This window comes from Salvelinus alpinus, chromosome 29, assembly GCF_045679555.1.
Source record: "Salvelinus alpinus chromosome 29, SLU_Salpinus.1, whole genome shotgun sequence".
In the NCBI taxonomy this organism is placed as follows: Eukaryota; Metazoa; Chordata; class Actinopteri; order Salmoniformes; family Salmonidae; genus Salvelinus; species Salvelinus alpinus.
Genome location: NC_092114.1, coordinates 3,869,751 through 3,891,991, shown reverse-complemented (window position 1 = coordinate 3,891,991; position 22,241 = coordinate 3,869,751).

Below are 22,241 nucleotides of genomic sequence, written 5' to 3'. Positions count from 1 at the left end.
GGTCTGAAAGGATACAGGCGGGGGAGTATTACATAGTACCTGGACTGATCGGATACAGGTGGGGGAGTATTACATAGTACCTGGTCTGATCGGATACAGGTGGGGTATTACATAGTACCTGGTCTGATACAGGTGGGGGAGTATTACATAGTAGCTGGTCTGATCGGATACAGGTGGGGGAGTATTACATAGTACCTGGTCTGATCGGATACAGGTGGGGGAGTATTACATAGTACCTGGTCTGATCGGATACAGGTGGGGGAGTATTACATAGTACCTGGTCTGATCGGATACAGGTGGGGGAGTATTACATAGTGCCTGGACTGATCGGATACAGTTGGGGGAGTATTACATAGTACCTGGTCTGATCGGATACATGTGGGGGTCTATTACAAAGTACCTGGTCTGATCAGATACAGGTGAGAGTACTACATAGTACCTGGTCTGATCGGATACAGATGGGGGAGTATTACATAGTACCTGGTCTGATACAGGTGGGGGAGTATTACATAGTATCCGGTCTGATCGGATACAGGTGGGGGAGTATTACATAGTACCTGGTCTGTTCGGATACAGGTCGGGGAGTATTACATAGTACCTGGTCTGATCGGATACAGGTGGGGGTGTATTACATCGTACCTGGGCTGATCAGATACAGGAGGGGGAGTATTACATAGTACCTGTTCTGATCGGATACAGGTGGGGGAGTATTACATAGTACCTGGGCTGATCAAATACAGGTGGGGGAGTATTACATAGTACCTGGTCTGACCGGATACAGGCGGGGGAGTATTGCATAGTACCTAGTCTGATCGGATACATGTCGGGGAGTATTATATAGTATCTGGTCTGATCGGATACAGGTGGGGGAGTATTACATAGTACCTGGTCTGATAGAGGGGGGGGGAGTATTACATAGTACCTGGTCTGATCGGATACAGGTCGGGGAGTATTACATAGTATCTGGTCTGATCGGATACAGGTGGGGGAGTATTACATAGTACCTGGTCTGATCGGATACAGGTGAGGGAGTATTAAATAGTACCTGGTCTAATCAGATACAGGTGAGAGTATTACATAGTACCTGGTCTGATCGGATACAGGTGGGGGAGTATGGCATAGTACCTGGTCTGATAGAGAGGGGGAATATTACATAGTACCTGGTCTGATACAGGTGGGGGAGTATTACGTAGTATCCGGTCTGATCAGATACATGTGGGGTAGTATTGCATAGTACCTGGTCTGATCGGATACAGGTCGGGGAGTATTACATAGTATTTGGTCTGATCGGATACAGGTGGGGGAGTATTACATAGTACCTGGTCTGATCGGATACAGGTGGGGGATTATTACATAGTACCTGGTCTGTTCGGATACAGGTGGGGGAGTATTACATAGTACCTGGTCTGACCGGATACATGCGGGGGAGTATTGCATAGTACCTAGTCTGATCGGATACAGGTCGGGGAGTATTACATAGTATCTGGTCTGATCGGATACAGGTGGGGGAGCATTACATAGTACCTGGTCTGAAAGAGGGGGTGGGGAGTATTACATAGTACCTGGTCTGAAAAGATACAGGCGGGGGAGTATTACATAGTACCCGGTCTGATCAGATACAGGTGGGGGAGTATTACATAGTATCTGGTCTGATCGGATACAGGTGGGGGAGTATTACATAGTGCCTGGTCTGATCGGATACAGTTGGGGGAGTATTACATAGTACCTGGTCTGATCGGATACATGTGGGGGTCTATTACAAAGTACCTGGTCTGATCGGATACAGGTGGGGGAGTATTACATAGTACCTGGTCTGATAGAGGGGAGGGGAGTATTACATAGTACCTGGTCTGATCGGATACAGGTGGGGTATTACATAGTACCTGGACTGATCGGATACAGGTGGGGGAGTATTACATCGTACCTGGTCTGATCGGATACAGGTGGGGTATTACATAGTACCTGGTCTGATACAGGTGGGGGAGTATTACATAGTAGCTGGTCTGATCGGATACAGGTGGGGGAGTATTACATAGTACCTGGTCTGATCGGATACAGGTGGGGGAGTATTACATAGTACCTGGTCTGATCGGATACAGGTGGGGGAGTATTACATAGTACCTGGTCTGATCGGATACAGGTGGGGGAGTATTACATAGTGCCTGGACTGATCGGATACAGTTGGGGGAGTATTACATAGTACCTGGTCTGATCGGATACATGTGGGGGTCTATTACAAAGTACCTGGTCTGATCAGATACAGGTGAGAGTACTACATAGTACCTGGTCTGATCGGATACAGATGGGGGAGTATGACATAGTACCTGGTCTGATACAGGTGGGGGAGTATTACATAGTATCCGGTCTGATCGGATACAGGTGGGGGAGTATTACATAGTACCTGGTCTGTTCGGATACAGGTCGGGGAGTATTACATAGTACCTGGTCTGATCGGATACAGGTGGGGGTGTATTACATCGTACCTGGGCTGATCAGATACAGGAGGGGGAGTATTACATAGTACCTGTTCTGATCGGATACAGGTGGGGGAGTATTACATAGTACCTGGGCTGATCAAATACAGGTGGGGGAGTATTACATAGTACCTGGTCTGACCGGATACAGGCGGGGGAGTATTGCATAGTACCTAGTCTGATCGGATACATGTCGGGGAGTATTATATAGTATCTGGTCTGATCGGATACAGGTGGGGGAGTATTACATAGTACCTGGTCTGATAGAGGGGGGGGGGAGTATTACATAGTACCTGGTCTGATCGGATACAGGTCGGGGAGTATTACATAGTATCTGGTCTGATCGAATACAGGTGGGGGAGTATTACATAGTACCTGGTCTGATCGGATACAGGTGAGGGAGTATTAAATAGTACCTGGTCTAATCAGATACAGGTGAGAGTATTACATAGTACCTGGTCTGATCGGATACAGGTGGGGGAGTATGGCATAGTACCTGGTCTGATAGAGAGGGGGAATATTACATAGTACCTGGTCTGATACAGGTGGGGGAGTATTACGTAGTATCCGGTCTGATCAGATACATGTGGGGTAGTATTGCATAGTACCTGGTCTGATCGGATACAGGTCGGGGAGTATTACATAGTATTTGGTCTGATCGGATACAGGTGGGGGAGTATTACATAGTGCCTGGTCTGATCGGATACAGTTGGGGGAGTATTACATAGTACCTGGTCTGATCGGATACATGTGGGGGTCTATTACAAAGTACCTGGTCTGATCGGATACAGGTGGGGGAGTATTACATAGTACCTGGTCTGATCGGATACAGGTGAGGGAGTATTAAATAGTATCTGGTCTGATCAGATACAGTTGAGAGTATTGCATAGTACCTAGTCTGATCGGATACAGGTGGGGGAGTATTACATTGTACCTGGTCTGATACAGGAGGGGGAGTATTACATAGTACCTGGTCTGATAGAGAGGGGGAATATTACATACTACCTGGTCTGATACAGGTTGGGGAGTATTACATAGTACCTGGTCTGATCGGATACAGGTGGGGGAGTATTACATAGTACCTGGTCTAAAAGGATACAGGCGGGGGAGTATTACATAGTACCTGGTCTGATCGGATACCCGGTCGGGGAGTATTACATAGTATCTGGTCTGATCGGATACAGGTGGGGGAGTATTACATAGTGCCTGGTCTGATCGGATACAGTTGGGGGAGGATTGCATAGTACCTGGTCTGATCGGATACAGGTGGGGGAGTAGTACATATTACCTGGTCTGATCGGATACAGGTCGGGGAGTATTACATTGTACCTGATATGATCAGATACAGGTGGGGGAGTATTACATAGTACCTGGTCTGATCGGATACAGGTGGGGGAGTATTATATAGTACCTGGTCTGATCGTAAACAGGTGGGGGATGTATTACATAGTAACTGGTCTGATCGGATACAGGTGGGGGAGTATTACATAGTACCTGGTCGGATACAATCAATTTTATTTTATTTTTTATTTTTATATAGCCCTTCGTACATCAGCTAATATCTCGAAGTGCTGTACAGACACCCAGCCTAAAACCCCAAACAGCTAGTAATGCAGGTGTAGAAGCACGGTGGCTAGGAAAAACTCCCTAGAAAGGCCAAAACCTAAGAAGAAACCTAGAGAGGAACCAGGCTATGAGGGGTGGCCAGTCCTCTTCTGGCTGTGCCGGGTGGAGATTATAACAGAACTATGCCAAGATGTTCAAAAATGTTCATAAGTGACAAGCATGGTCAAATAATAATCATGAATAATTTTCAGTTGGCTTTTCATAGCCGATCATCAAGAGTTGAAAAACAACAGGTCTGGGACAGGTGGCGGTTCCATAACCGCAGGCAGAACAGCTGAAACTGGAATATCAGCAAGGCCAGGCGGACTGGGGACAGCAAGGAGTCACCACGGGCGGCAGTCCCGACGCATGGTCCTAGGGCCCAGGTCCTCCGAGAGAAAGAAAGAGAGAAGGAGAAAATTAGAGAGAGCCAAGATTTTCAAAATTTCCATAAATGACAAGTGGGGGAGTATTATATAGTACCTTGTCTGATCGGATACAGGTGGGGGTATTACATAGTACCTGGTCTGATACAGGTGGGGGAGTATTATATAGTACCTGGTCTGATCGTAAACAGGTGGGGGAGTATTACATAGTACCTGGTCTGATCGGATACTGGTGGGGGAGTATTACATAGTACCTGGTCTGATACAGGTGGGGGAGTATTACATAGTACCTGGTCTGATACAGGTGGGGGAGTATTACATAGCACCTGGTCTGATCGGATACAGGTGGGGGAGTATTGCATAGTACCTGGTCTGGTCGGATACAGATTGGGGAGTATTACATAGTACCTGGTCTGATCGAATACAGGTGGGGGAGTATTACATATTACCTGGTCTGATCGGATACAGGTGGGGGAGTTTTACATAGTAACTGGTCTGAAACAGGTGGGGGAGTATTACATAGTACCTGGTCTGATCGGATACAGGTGGGGGAAGTTTATATAGTACCTGGTCTGATACAGGTGGTGGAGTATTACATAGTACCTCGTCTGATCGGATACAGGTGGGGGAGTATTACATAGTACCTGGTCTGATCGGATACAGGTGGGGGATGTATTACACATTACCTGGTCTGATCGGATACAGGTGGGGGAGTATTACATAGTAACTGGTCTGATACAGGTGGGGGAGTATTACATAGTACCTGGTCTGATCGGATAGAGGTGGGAGAGTATTACATAGTACCTGATCGGATACAGGTGGGGGAGTATTGCATAGTATCTGGTCTGATCGGATACAGGTGGGGGAGTATTGCATAGTACCTAGTCTGATCGGATACAGGTGGGGGAGTATTACATAGTACCTGATCGGATACAGGTGGGGGAGTATTGCGTAGTATCTGGTCTGATCGGATACAGGTGGGGGAGTATTGCATAGTACCTGGTCTGATCGGATACAGGTGGGGGAGTATTACATAGTACCTGGTCTGATCGGATACAGGTGGGGGAGTATTGCATAGTACCTGGTCTGATCGGATACAGGTGAGGGAGTATTAAATAGTACCTGGTCTGATAGGATACAGGTATGGGGTGTATTACATAGAACCTGGTCTGATCGGATACAGGTGGGGGAGTATTACATAGTACCTGGTCTGATACAGGTGGGGGAGTATTACATAGCACCTGGTCTGATCGGATACAGGTGGGGGAGTATTGCATAGTACCTGGTCTGATCGGATACATGTGGGGCAGTATTGCATAGTAACTGGTCTGATCGGATACAGGTGGGGGAGTATTACATTGTACCTGATATGATCAGATACAGGTGGGGGAGTATTACATAGTACCTGGTCTGATCGGATACAGGTGGGGGAGTATTATATAGTACCTGGTCTGATCGTAAACAGGTGGGGGATGTATTACATAGTACCTGGTCTGATCGGATACAGGTGGGGGAGTATTACATAGTACCTGGTCTGATACAGGTGGGGGAGTATTACATAGTACCTGGTCTGATCGGATACAGGTGGGGGATGTATTACACATTACCTGGTCTGATCGGATACAGGTGGGGGAGTATTATATAGTACCTTGTCTGATCGGATACAGGTGGGGGTATTACATAGTACCTGGTCTGATACAGGTGGGGGAGTATTATATAGTACCTGGTCTGATCGTAAACAGGTGGGGGAGTATTACATAGTACCTGGTCTGATCGGATACAGGTGGGGGAGTATTACATAGTACCTGGTCTGATCGGATACAGGTGGGGGAGTATTACATAGTACCTGGTCTGATCGGATACAGGTGGGGGAGTATTACATAGTAACTGGTCTGATACAGGTGGGGGAGTATTACATAGTACCTGGTCTGATCGGATAGAGGTGGGAGAGTATTACATAGTACCTGATCGGATACAGGTGGGGGAGTATTGCATAGTATCTGGTCTGATCGGATACAGGTGGGGGAGTATTGCATAGTACCTAGTCTGATCGGATACAGGTGGGGGAGTATTACATAGTACCTGATCGGATACAGGTGGGGGAGTATTGCATAGTATCTGGTCTGATCGGATACATGTGGGGGAGTATTGCATAGTACCTGGTCTGATCGGATACAGGTGGGGGAGTATTACATAGTACCTGGTCTGATCGGATACAGGTGGGGGAGTATTGCATAGTACCTGGTCTGATCGGATACAGGTGAGGGAGTATTAAATAGTACATGGTCTTATAGGATACAGGTATGGGGTGTATTACATAGAACCTGGTCTGATCGGATACAGGTGGGGGAGTATTACATAGTACCTGGTCTGATACAGGTGGGGGAGTATTACATAGCACCTGGGCTGATCGAATACAGGTGGGGGAGTATTGCATAGCACCTGGTCTGATCGGATACAGGTATGGGGTGTATTACATAGAACCTGGTCTGATCGGATACAGGTGAGAGTATTACATAGTACCTGGTCTGATCGGATACAGGTGGGGGAGTATTGCATAGTACCTGGTCTGATCGGATACAGGTATGGGGTGTATTACATAGAACCTGGTCTGATCGGATACAGGTGGGGGAGTATTACATAGTACCTGGTCTGATACAGGTGGGGGAGTATTACATAGCACCTGGTCTGATCGGATACAGGTGGGGGAGTATTGCATAGTACCTGGTCTGATCGGATACATGTGGGGCAGTATTGCATAGTAACTGGTCTGATCGGATACAGGTGGGGGAGTATTACATTGTACCTGATATGATCAGATACAGGTGGGGGAGTATTACATAGTACCTGGTCTGATCGGATACAGGTGGGGGAGTATTATATAGTACCTGGTCTGATCGTAAACAGGTGGGGGATGTATTACATAGTACCTGGTCTGATCGGATACAGGTGGGGGAGTATTACATAGTACCTGGTCTGATACAGGTGGGGGAGTATTACATAGTACCTGGTCTGATCGGATACAGGTGGGGGATGTATTACACATTACCTGGTCTGATCGGATACAGGTGGGGGAGTATTATATAGTACCTTGTCTGATCGGATACAGGTGGGGGTATTACATAGTACCTGGTCTGATACAGGTGGGGGAGTATTATATAGTACCTGGTCTGATCGTAAACAGGTGGGGGAGTATTACATAGTACCTGGTCTGATCGGATACAGGTGGGGGAGTATTACATAGTACCTGGTCTGATACAGGTGGGGGAGTATTACATAGTACCTGGTCTGATACAGGTGGGGGAGTATTACATAGCACCTGGTCTGATTGGATACAAGTGGGGGAGTATTGCATAGTACCTGGTCTGGTCGGATACAGGTGGGGGAGTATTATATAGTACCTGGTCTGATCGGATACAATTGGGGGAGTATTACATAGTACCTGGTCTGATCGGATACAGGTGGGGGAGTATTACATAGTAACTGGTCTGATACAGGTGGGGGAGTATTACATAGTACCTGGTCTGATCGGATAGAGGTGGGAGAGTATTACATAGTACCTGATCGGATACAGGTGGGGGAGTATTGCATAGTATCTGGTCTGATCGGATACAGGTGGGGGAGTATTGCATAGTACCTAGTCTGATCGGATACAGGTGGGGGAGTATTACATAGTACCTGATCGGATACAGGTGGGGGAGTATTGCATAGTATCTGGTCTGATCGGATACATGTGGGGGAGTATTGCATAGTACCTGGTCTGATCGGATACAGGTGGGGGAGTATTACATAGTACCTGGTCTGATCGGATACAGGTGGGGGAGTATTGCATAGTACCTGGTCTGATCGGATACAGGTGAGGGAGTATTAAATAGTACCTGGTCTGATAGGATACAGGTATGGGGTGTATTACATAGAACCTGGTCTGATCGGATACAGGTGGGGGAGTATTACATAGTACCTGGTCTGATACAGGTGGGGGAGTATTACATAGCACCTGGTCTGATCGAATACAGGTGGGGGAGTATTGCATAGCACCTGGTCTGATCGGATACAGGTATGGGGTGTATTACATAGAACCTGGTCTGATCGGATACAGGTGAGAGTATTACATAGTACCTGGTCTGATCGGATACAGGTGGGGGAGTATTGCATAGTACCTGGTCTGATCGGATACAGGTATGGGGTGTATTACATAGAACCTGGTCTGATCGGATACAGGTGGGGGAGTATTACATAGTACCTGGTCTGATACAGGTGGGGGAGTATTACATAGCACCTGGTCTGATCGGATACAGGTGGGGGAGTATTGCATAGTACCTGGTCTGATCGGATACATGTGGGGCAGTATTGCATAGTAACTGGTCTGATCGGATACAGGTGGGGGAGTATTACATTGTACCTGATATGATCAGATACAGGTGGGGGAGTATTACATAGTACCTGGTCTGATCGGATACAGGTGGGGGAGTATTATATAGTACCTGGTCTGATCGTAAACAGGTGGGGGATGTATTACATAGTACCTGGTCTGATCGGATACAGGTGGGGGAGTATTACATAGTACCTGGTCTGATACAGGTGGGGGAGTATTACATAGTACCTGGTCTGATCGGATACAGGTGGGGGAGTATTATATAGTACCTTGTCTGATCGGATACAGGTGGGGGTATTACATAGTACCTGGTCTGATACAGGTGGGGGAGTATTATATAGTACCTGGTCTGATCGTAAACAGGTGGGGGAGTATTACATAGTACCTGGTCTGATCGGATACAGGTGGGGGAGTATTATATAGTACCTGGTCTGATCGTAAACAGGTGGGGGAGTATTACATAGTACCTGGTCTGATCGGATACAGGTGGGGGAGTATTATATAGTACCTGGTCTGATACAGGTGGGGGAGTATTACATAGTACCTGGTCTGATCGGATACAGGTGGGGGAGTATTATATAGTACCTGGTCTGATCGGATACAGGTGGGGGAGTATTACATAGTAACTGGTCTGATACAGGGGGGGAGTATTACATAGTACCTGGTCTGATCGGATAGAGGTGGGTGAGTATTATATAGTACCTTGTCTGATCGGATACAGGTGGGGGTATTACATAGTACCTGGTCTGATACAGGTGGGGGAGTATTATATAGTACCTGGTCTGATCGTAAACAGGTGGGGGAGTATTACATAGTACCTGGTCTGATCGGATACAGGTGGGGGAGTATTACATAGTACCTGGTCTGATACAGGTGGGGGAGTATTACATTGTACCTGGTCTGATACAGGTGGGGGAGTATTACATAGCACCTGGTCTGATCGGATACAGGTGGGGGAGTATTGCATAGTACCTGGTCTGGTCGGATACAGATGGGGGAGTATTACATAGTACCTGGTCTGATCGAATACAGGTGGGGGAGTATTATATAGTACCTGGTCTGATCAGATACAGGTGGGGGAGTTTTACATAGTAACTGGAGTGATACAGGTGGGGGAGTATTACATAGTACCTGGTCTGATCGGATACAGGTGGGGGAGTATTATATAGTACCTGGTCTGATACAGGTGGGGGAGTATTACATAGTACCTGGTCTGATCGGATACAGGTGGGGGAGTATTATATAGTACCTGGTCTGATCGGATACAGGTGGGGGAGTATTACATAGTGCCTGGTCTGATCGGATACAGGTGGGGGAGTATTACATAGTAACTGGTCTGATACAGGTGGGGGAGTATTACATAGTACCTGGTCTGATCGGATAGAGGTGGGAGAGTTTTACATAGTACCTGATCGGATACAGGTGGGGGAGTATTACATAGTATCTGGTCTGATCGGATACAGGTGGGGGAGTATTGCATAGTACCTAGTCTGATCGGATACAGGTGGGGGAGTATTACATAGTACCTGATCGGATACAGGTGGGGGAGTATTGCATAGTATCTGGTCTGATCGGATACAGGTGGGGGAGTATTGCATAGTACCTGGTCTGATCGGATACAGGTGGGGGAGTATTACATAGTACCTGGTCTGATCGGATAAAGGTGGGGGAGTAATGCATAGTACCTGGTCTGATCGGATACATGGGGGCAGTATTACATAGTACCTGGTCTGATCGGATACAGGTGGGGGAGTATTGCATAGTACCTGGTCTGATCGGATACAGGTATGGGGTGTATTACATAGAACCTGGTCTGATCGGATACAGGTGGGGGAGTATTACATAGTACCTGGTCTGATACAGGTGGGGGAGTATTACATAGCACCTGGTCTGATCGAATACAGGTGGGGGAGTATTGCATAGTACCTGGTCTGATCGGATACAGGTATGGCGTGTATTACATAGAACCTGGTCTGATCGGATACAGGTGGGGGAGTATTACATAGTACCTGGTCTGATACAGGTGGGGGAGTATTACATAGCATCTGGTCTGATCGGATACATTTACATTTACATTTAAGTCATTTAGCAGACGCTCTTATCCAGAGCGACTTACAAACCTGATATGATCAGATACAGGTGGGGGAGTATTACATAGTACCTGGTCTGATCGGATACAGGTGGGGGAGTATTATATAGTACCTGGTCTGATCGTAAACAGGTGGGGGATGTATTACATAGTACCTGGTCTGATCGGATACAGGTGGGGGAGTATTACATAGTACCTGGTCTGATACAGGTGGGGGAGTATTACATAGTACCTGGTCTGATCGGATACAGGTGGGGGATGTATTACACATTACCTGGTCTGATCGGATACAGGTGGGGGAGTATTATATAGTACCTTGTCTGATCGGATACAGGTGGGGGTATTACATAGTACCTGGTCTGATACAGGTGGGGGAGTATTATATAGTACCTGGTCTGATCGTAAACAGGTGGGGGAGTATTACATAGTACCTGGTCTGATCGGATACAGGTGGGGGAGTATTACATAGTACCTGGTCTGATACAGGTGGGGGAGTATTACATAGTACCTGGTCTGATACAGGTGGGGGAGTATTACATAGCACCTGGTCTGATCGGATACAGGTGGGGGAGTATTGCATAGTACCTGGTCTGGTCGGATACAGATGGGGGAGTATTACATAGTACCTGGTCTGATCGAATACAGGTGGGGGAGTATTACATATTACCTGGTCTGATCAGATACAGGTGGGGGAGTTTTACATAGTAACTGGTCTGATACAGGTGGGGGAGTATTACATAGTACCTGGTCTGATCGGATACAGGTGGGGGAGTATTATATAGTACCTGGTCTGATCGGATACAGGTGGCGGAGTATTACATAGTACCTGGTCTGATCGGATACAGGTGGGGGAGTATTGCATAGTACCTGGTCTGATCGGATACATGGGGGCAGTATTACATAGTACCTGGTCTGATCGGATACAGGTGGGGGAGTATTGCATAGTACCTGGTCTGATCGGATACAGGTATGGGGTGTATTACATAGAACCTGGTCTGATCGGATACAGGTGGGGGAGTATTACATAGTACCTGGTCTGATACAGGTGGGGGAGTATTACATAGCACCTGGTCTGATCGAATACAGGTGGGGGAGTATTGCATAGTACCTGGTCTGATCGGATACAGGTATGGCGTGTATTACATAGAACCTGGTCTGATCGGATACAGGTGGGGGAGTATTACATAGTACCTGGTCTGATACAGGTGGGGGAGTATTACATAGCACCTGGTCTGATCGGATACATTTACATTTACATTTAAGTCATTTAGCAGACGCTCTTATCCAGAGCGACTTACAAACCTGATATGATCAGATACAGGTGGGGGAGTATTACATAGTACCTGGTCTGATCGGATACAGGTGGGGGAGTATTATATAGTACCTGGTCTGATCGTAAACAGGTGGGGGATGTATTACATAGTACCTGGTCTGATCGGATACAGGTGGGGGAGTATTACATAGTACCTGGTCTGATACAGGTGGGGGAGTATTACATAGTACCTGGTCTGATCGGATACAGGTGGGGGATGTATTACACATTACCTGGTCTGATCGGATACAGGTGGGGGAGTATTATATAGTACCTTGTCTGATCGGATACAGGTGGGGGTATTACATAGTACCTGGTCTGATACAGGTGGGGGAGTATTATATAGTACCTGGTCTGATCGTAAACAGGTGGGGGAGTATTACATAGTACCTGGTCTGATCGGATACAGGTGGGGGAGTATTACATAGTACCTGGTCTGATACAGGTGGGGGAGTATTACATAGTACCTGGTCTGATACAGGTGGGGGAGTATTACATAGCACCTGGTCTGATCGGATACAGGTGGGGGAGTATTGCATAGTACCTGGTCTGGTCGGATACAGATGGGGGAGTATTACATAGTACCTGGTCTGATCGAATACAGGTGGGGGAGTATTACATATTACCTGGTCTGATCAGATACAGGTGGGGGAGTTTTACATAGTAACTGGTCTGATACAGGTGGGGGAGTATTACATAGTACCTGGTCTGATCGGATACAGGTGGGGGAGTATTATATAGTACCTGGTCTGATCGGATACAGGTGGCGGAGTATTACATAGTACCTGGTCTGATCGGATACAGGTGGGGGAGTATTACATAGTAACTGGTCTGATACAGGTGGGGGAGTATTACATAGTACCTGGTCTGATCGGATAGAGGTGGGAGAGTATTACATAGTACCTGATCGGATACAGGTGGGGGAGTATTGCATAGTATCTGGTCTGATCGGATACAGGTGGGGGAGTATTACATAGTACCTGGTCTGATCGGATACAGGTGGGGGAGTATTACATAGTACCTGGTCTGATACAGGTGGGGGAGTATTACATTGTACCTGGTCTGATACAGGTGGGGGAGTATTACATAGCACCTGGTCTGATCGGATACAGGTGGGGGAGTATTGCATAGTACCTGGTCTGGTCGGATACAGATGGGGGAGTATTACATAGTACCTGGTCTGATCGAATACAGGTGGGGGAGTATTACATATTACCTGGTCTGATCAGATACAGGTGGGGGAGTTTTACATAGTAACTGGAGTGATACAGGTGGGGGAGTATTACATAGTACCTGGTCTGATCGGATACAGGTGGGGGAGTATTATATAGTACCTGGTCTGATACAGGTGGGGGAGTATTACATAGTACCTGGTCTGATCGGATACAGGTGGGGGAGTATTATATAGTACCTGGTCTGATCGGATACAGGTGGGGGAGTATTACATAGTGCCTGGTCTGATCGGATACAGGTGGGGGAGTATTACATAGTAACTGGTCTGATACAGGTGGGGGAGTATTACATAGTACCTGGTCTGATCGGATAGAGGTGGGAGAGTATTACATAGTACCTGATCGGATACAGGTGGGGGAGTATTGCATAGTATCTGGTCTGATCGGATACAGGTGGGGGAGTATTGCATAGTACCTAGTCTGATCGGATACAGGTGGGGGAGTATTACATAGTACCTGATCGGATACAGGTGGGGGAGTATTGCATAGTATCTGGTCTGATCGGATACAGGTGGGGGAGTATTGCATAGTACCTGGTCTGATCGGATACAGGTGGGGGAGTATTACATAGTACCTGGTCTGATCGGATACAGGTGGGGGAGTAATGCATAGTACCTGGTCTGATCGGATACATGGGGGCAGTATTACATAGTACCTGGTCTGATCGGATACAGGTGGGGGAGTATTGCATAGTACCTGGTCTGATCGGATACAGGTGAGGGAGTATTAAATAGTACCTGGTCTGATCGGATACAGGTATGGGGTGTATTACATAGAACCTGGTCTGATCGGATACAGGTGGGGGAGTATTACATAGTACCTGGTCTGATACAGGTGGGGGAGTATTACATAGCACCTGGTCTGATCGAATACAGGTGGGGGAGTATTGCATAGTACCTGGTTTGATCGGATACAGGTATGGGGTGTATTACATAGAACCTGGTCTGATCGGATACAGGTGGGGGAGTATTACATAGTACCTGGTCTGATACAGGTGGGGGAGTATTACATAGCACCTGGTCTGATCGGATACAGGTGGGGGAGTATCGCATAGTACCTGGTCTGATCGGATACATGTGGGGCAGTATTGCATAGTAACTGGTCTGATCGGATACAGGTGGGGGAGTATTACATTGTACCTGATATGATCAGATACAGGTGGGGGAGTATTACATAGTACCTGGTCTGATCGGATACAGGTGGGGGAGTATTATATAGTACCTGGTCTGATCGGATACAGGTGGGGGATGTATTACACATTACCTGGTCTGATCGGATACAGGTGGGGGAGTATTATATAGTACCTTGTCTGATCGGATACAGGTGGGGGTATTACATAGTACCTGGTCTGATACAGGTGGGGGAGTATTATATAGTACCTGGTCTGATCGTAAACAGGTGGGGGAGTATTACATAGTACCTGGTCTGATCGGATACAGGTGGGGGAGTATTACATAGTACCTGGTCTGATCGGATACAGGTGGGGGAGTATTACATAGTACCTGGTCTGATACATGTGGGGGAGTATTACATAGCACCTGGTCTGATCGGATACAGGTGGGGGAGTATTGCATAGTACCTGGTCTGGTCGGATACAAATGGGGGAGTATTACATAGTACCTGGTCTGATCGAATACAGGTGGGGGAGTATTACATATTACCTGGTCTGATCAGATACAGGTGGGGGAGTTTTACATAGTAACTGGTCTGATACAGGTGGGGGAGTATTACATAGTACCTGGTCTGATCGGATACAGGTGGGGGAGTATTATATAGTACCTGGTCTGATCGGATACAGGTGGCGGAGTATTACATAGTACCTGGTCTGATCGGATACAGGTGGGGGAGTATTACATAGTAACTGGTCTGATACAGGTGGGGGAGTATTACATAGTACCTGGTCTGATCGGATAGAGGTGGGGGAGTAGTATTTAGTGTCTGGTCTGATCGGATACAGGTGGGGGAGTATTACATAGTACCTGGTCTGATCGGATACAGGTGGGGGAGTATTACATAGTACCTGGTCTGATACAGGTGGGGGAGTATTACATTGTACCTGGTCTGATACAGGTGGGGGAGTATTACATAGCACCTGGTCTGATCGGATACAGGTGGGGGAGTATTGCATAGTACCTGGTCTGGTCGGATACAGATGGGGGAGTATTACATAGTACCTGGTCTGATCGAATACAGGTGGGGGAGTATTACATATTACCTGGTCTGATCAGATACAGGTGGGGGAGTTTTACATAGTAACTGGAGTGATACAGGTGGGGGAGTATTACATAGTACCTGGTCTGATCGGATACAGGTGGGGGAGTATTATATAGTACCTGGTCTGATACAGGTGGGGGAGTATTACATAGTACCTGGTCTGATCGGATACAGGTGGGGGAGTATTATATAGTACCTGGTCTGATCGGATACAGGTGGGGGAGTATTACATAGTGCCTGGTCTGATCGGATACAGGTGGGGGAGTATTACATAGTAACTGGTCTGATACAGGTGGGGGAGTATTACATAGTACCTGGTCTGATCGGATAGAGGTGGGAGAGTATTACATAGTACCTGATCGGATACAGGTGGGGGAGTATTGCATAGTACCTAGTCTGATCGGATACAGGTGGGGGAGTATTACATAGTACCTGATCGGATACAGGTGGGGGAGTATTGCATAGTATCTGGTCTGATCGGATACAGGTGGGGGAGTATTGCATAGTACCTGGTCTGATCGGATACAGGTGGGGGAGTATTACATAGTACCTGGTCTGATCGGATACAGGTGGGGGAGTAATGCATAGTACCTGGTCTGATCGGATACATGGGGGCAGTATTACATAGTACCTGGTCTGATCGGATACAGGTGGGGGAGTATTGCATAGTACCTGGTCTGATCGGATACAGGTGAGGGAGTATTAAATAGTACCTGGTCTGATCGGATACAGGTATGGGGTGTATTACATAGAACCTGGTCTGATCGGATACAGGTGGGGGAGTATTACATAGTACCTGGTCTGATACAGGTGGGGGAGTATTACATAGCACCTGGTCTGATCGAATACAGGTGGGGGAGTATTGCATAGTACCTGGTTTGATCGGATACAGGTATGGGGTGTATTACATAGAACCTGGTCTGATCGGATACAGGTGGGGGAGTATTACATAGTACCTGGTCTGATACAGGTGGGGGAGTATTACATAGCACCTGGTCTGATCGGATACAGGTGGGGGAGTATCGCATAGTACCTGGTCTGATCGGATACATGTGGGGCAGTATTGCATAGTAACTGGTCTGATCGGATACAGGTGGGGGAGTATTACATTGTACCTGATATGATCAGATACAGGTGGGGGAGTATTACATAGTACCTGGTCTGATCGGATACAGGTGGGGGAGTATTATATAGTACCTGGTCTGATCGTAAACAGGTGGGGGATGTATTACATAGTACCTGGTCTGATCGGATACAGGTGGGGGAGTATTACATAGTACCTGGTCTGATACAGGTGGGGGAGTATTACATAGTACCTGGTCTGATCGGATACAGGTGGGGGATGTATTACACATTACCTGGTCTGATCGGATACAGGTGGGGGAGTATTATATAGTACCTTGTCTGATCGGATACAGGTGGGGGTATTACATAGTACCTGGTCTGATACAGGTGGGGGAGTATTATATAGTACCTGGTCTGATCGTAAACAGGTGGGGGAGTATTACATAGTACCTGGTCTGATCGGATACAGGTGGGGGAGTATTACATAGTACCTGGTCTGATACAGGTGGGGGAGTATTACATAGTACCTGGTCTGATACAGGTGGGGGAGTATTACATAGCACCTGGTCTGATCGGATACAGGTGGGGGAGTATTGCATAGTACCTGGTCTGGTCGGATACAGATGGGGGAGTATTACATAGTACCTGGTCTGATCGAATACAGGTGGGGGAGTATTACATATTACCTGGTCTGATCAGATACAGGTGGGGGAGTTTTACATAGTAACTGGTCTGATACAGGTGGGGGAGTATTACATAGTACCTGGTCTGATCGGATACAGGTGGGGGAGTATTATATAGTACCTGGTCTGATCGGATACAGGTGGCGGAGTATTACATAGTACCTGGTCTGATCGGATACAGGTGGGGGAGTATTACATAGTACCTGGTCTGATCGGATAGAGGTGGGAGAGTATTACATAGTACCTGATCGGATACAGGTGGGGGAGTATTGCATAGTATCTGGTCTGATCGGATACAGGTGGGGGAGTATTGCATAGTACCTAGTCTGATCGGATACAGGTGGGGGAGTATTACATAGTACCTGATCGGATACAGGTGGGGGAGTATTGCATAGTATCTGGTCTGATCGGATACAGGTGGGGGAGTATTGCATAGTACCTGGTCTGATCGGATACAGGTGGGGGAGTATTACATAGTACCTGGTCTGATCGGATACAGGTGGGGGAGTAATGCATAGTACCTGGTCTGATCGGATACATGGGGGCAGTATTACATAGTACCTGGTCTGATCGGATACAGGTGGGGGAGTATTGCATAGTACCTGGTCTGATCGGATACAGGTGAGGGAGTATTAAATAGTACCTGGTCTGATCGGATACAGGTATGGGGTGTATTACATAGAACCTGGTCTGATCGGATACAGGTGGGGGAGTATTACATAGTACCTGGTCTGATACAGGTGGGGGAGTATTACATAGCACCTGGTCTGATCGAATACAGGTGGGGGAGTATTGCATAGTACCTGGTCTGATCGGATACAGGTATGGGGTGTATTACATAGAACCTGGTCTGATCGGATACAGGTGGGGGAGTATTACATAGTACCTGGTCTGATACAGGTGGGGGAGTATTACATAGCACCTGGTCTGATCGGATACAGGTGGGGGAGTATTGCATAGTATCTGGTCTGATCGGATACAGGTGGGGGAGTATTGCATAGTACCTGGTCTGATCGGATACAGGTGGGGGAGTATTACATAGTACCTGGTCTGATCGGATACAGGTGGGGGAGTATTGCATAGTACCTGGTCTGATCGGATACAGGTGAGGGAGTATTAAATAGTACCTGGTCTGATCAGATACAGGTGAGAGTATTATAGGGTACCTGGTCTGATCGGATACAGGTGGGGGAGTATTACATAGTACCTGGTCTGATACAGATGGGGGAGTATTACATAGTATCTGGTCTGATCGGATACAGGTGGGGGAGTATTACATAGTACCTGGTCTGATCGGATACAGGTGGGGGAGTATTACATAGTACCTGTTCTGATCGGACACAGGTGGGGGAGTATTGCATAGTATCAGGTCTGATCGGATACAGGTGGGGGAGTATTACATAGTACCTGGTCTGATCGGATACAGGTGGGGGAGTAATGCATAGTACCTGGTCTGATCGGATACATGGGGGCAGTATTACATAGTACCTGGTCTGATCGGATACAGGTGGGGGAGTATTGCATAGTACCTGGTCTGATCGGATACAGGTGAGGGAGTATTAAATAGTACCTGGTCTGATCGGATACAGGTATGGGGTGTATTACATAGAACCTGGTCTGATCGGATACAGGTGGGGGAGTATTACATAGTACCTGGTCTGATACAGGTGGGGGAGTATTACATAGCACCTGGTCTGATCGAATACAGGTGGGGGAGTATTGCATAGTACCTGGTCTGATCGGATACAGGTATGGGGTGTATTACATAGAACCTGGTCTGATCGGATACAGGTGGGGGAGTATTACATAGTACCTGGTCTGATACAGGTGGGGGAGTATTACATAGCACCTGGTCTGATCGGATACATGTTGAGCAGTATTATATAGTACCTGGTCTGATCGGATACAGGTGGGGGAGTATTGCATAGTGCCTAGTCTGATCGGATACAGGTGGGGGAATATTACATAGTACCTGGTCTGATCGGATACAGGTGGGGGTTTTACACAGTACCTGGTCTGATCGGATACAGGTATGGGGTGTATTACATAGAACCTGGTCTGATCGGATACAGGTGGGGGAGTATTACATAGCACCTGGTCTGATCGGATACAGGTGGGGGAGTATTGCATAGTACCTGGTCTGATCGGATACAGGTATGGGGTGTATTACATAGAACCTGGTCTGATCGGATACAGGTGGGGGAGTATTACATAGTACCTGGTCTGATACAGGTGGGGGAGTATTACATAGTACCTGGTCTGATCGGATACAGGTGGGGGAGTAATGCATAGTACCTGATCGGATACAGGTGGGGGAGTATTGCATAGTATCTGGTCTGATCGGATACAGGTGGGGGAGTATTGCATAGTACCTGGTCTGATCGGATACAGGTGGCGGAGTATTACATAGTACCTGGTCTGATCGGATACAGGTGGGGGAGTATTACATAGTACCTGGTCTGATCGGATAGAGGTGGGAGAGTATTACATAGTACCTGATCGGATACAGGTGGGGGAGTATTGCATAGTATCTGGTCTGATCGGATACAGGTGGGGGAGTATTGCATAGTACCTAGTCTGATCGGATACAGGTGGGGGAGTATTACATAGTACCTGATCGGATACAGGTGGGGGAGTATTGCATAGTATCTGGTCTGATCGGATACAGGTGGGGGAGTATTGCATAGTACCTGGTCTGATCGGATACAGGTGGGGGAGTATTACATAGTACCTGGTCTGATCGGATACAGGTGGGGGAGTAATGCATAGTACCTGGTCTGATCGGATACATGGGGGCAGTATTACATAGTACCTGGTCTGATCGGATACAGGTGGGGGAGTATTGCATAGTACCTGGTCTGATCGGATACAGGTGAGGGAGTATTAAATAGTACCTGGTCTGATCGGATACAGGTATGGGGTGTATTACATAGAACCTGGTCTGATCGGATACAGGTGGGGGAGTATTACATAGTACCTGGTCTGATACAGGTGGGGGAGTATTACATAGCACCTGGTCTGATCGAATACAGGTGGGGGAGTATTGCATAGTACCTGGTCTGATCGGATACAGGTATGGGGTGTATTACATAGAACCTGGTCTGATCGGATACAGGTGGGGGAGTATTACATAGTACCTGGTCTGATACAGGTGGGGGAGTATTACATAGCACCTGGTCTGATCGGATACAGGTGGGGGAGTATTGCATAGTATCTGGTCTGATCGGATACAGGTGGGGGAGTATTGCATAGTACCTGGTCTGATCGGATACAGGTGGGGGAGTATTACATAGTACCTGGTCTGATCGGATACAGGTGGGGGAGTATTGCATAGTACCTGGTCTGATCGGATACAGGTGAGGGAGTATTAAATAGTACCTGGTCTGATCAGATACAGGTGAGAGTATTATAGGGTACCTGGTCTGATCGGATACAGGTGGGGGAGTATTACATAGTACCTGGTCTGATACAGATGGGGGAGTATTACATAGTATCTGGTCTGATCGGATACAGGTGGGGGAGTATTACATAGTACCTGGTCTGATCGGATACAGGTGGGGGAGTATTACATAGTACCTGTTCTGATCGGACACAGGTGGGGGAGTATTGCATAGTATCAGGTCTGATCGGATACAGGTGGGGGAGTATTACATAGTACCTGGTCTGATCGGATACAGGTTGGGGAGTAATGCATAGTACCTGGTCTGATCGGATACATGGGGGCAGTATTACATAGTACCTGGTCTGATCGGATACAGGTGGGGGAGTATTGCATAGTACCTGGTCTGATCGGATACAGGTGAGGGAGTATTAAATAGTACCTGGTCTGATCGGATACAGGTATGGGGTGTATTACATAGAACCTGGTCTGATCGGATACAGGTGGGGGAGTATTACATAGTACCTGGTCTGATACAGGTGGGGGAGTATTACATAGCACCTGGTCTGATCGAATACAGGTGGGGGAGTATTGCATAGTACCTGGTCTGATCGGATACAGGTATGGGGTGTATTACATAGAACCTGGTCTGATCGGATACAGGTGGGGGAGTATTACATAGTACCTGGTCTGATACAGGTGGGGGAGTATTACATAGCACCTGGTCTGATCGGATACATGTTGAGCAGTATTATATAGTACCTGGTCTGATCGGATACAGGTGGGGGAGTATTGCATAGTGCCTAGTCTGATCGGATACAGGTGGGGGAATATTACATAGTACCTGGTCTGATCGGATACAGGTGGGGGTTTTACACAGTACCTGGTCTGATCGGATACAGGTATGGGGTGTATTACATAGAACCTGGTCTGATCGGATACAGGTGGGGGAGTATTACATAGCACCTGGTCTGATCGGATACAGGTGGGGGAATATTGCATAGTACCTGGTCTGATCGGATACAGGTATGGGGTGTATTACATAGAACCTGGTCTGATCGGATACAGGTGGGGGAGTATTACATAGTACCTGGTCTGATACAGGTGGGGGAGTATTACATAGTACCTGGTCTGATCGGATACAGGTGGGGGAGTAATGCATAGTACCTGGTCTGATCGGATACATGTGGGGCAGTATTACATAGTACCTGGTCTGATCGGATACAGGTGGGGGAGTATTACATAGTACCTGGTATGATCGGATACAGGTGGGGGAGTATTGCATAGTACCTGGTCTGATCGGATACATGTGGGGCAGTATTACATAGTACCTGGTCTGATCGGATACAGGTGGGGGAGTATTGCATAGTACCTGGTCTGATCGGATACATGTGGGGGTCTATTACAAAGTACCTGGTCTGATAGAG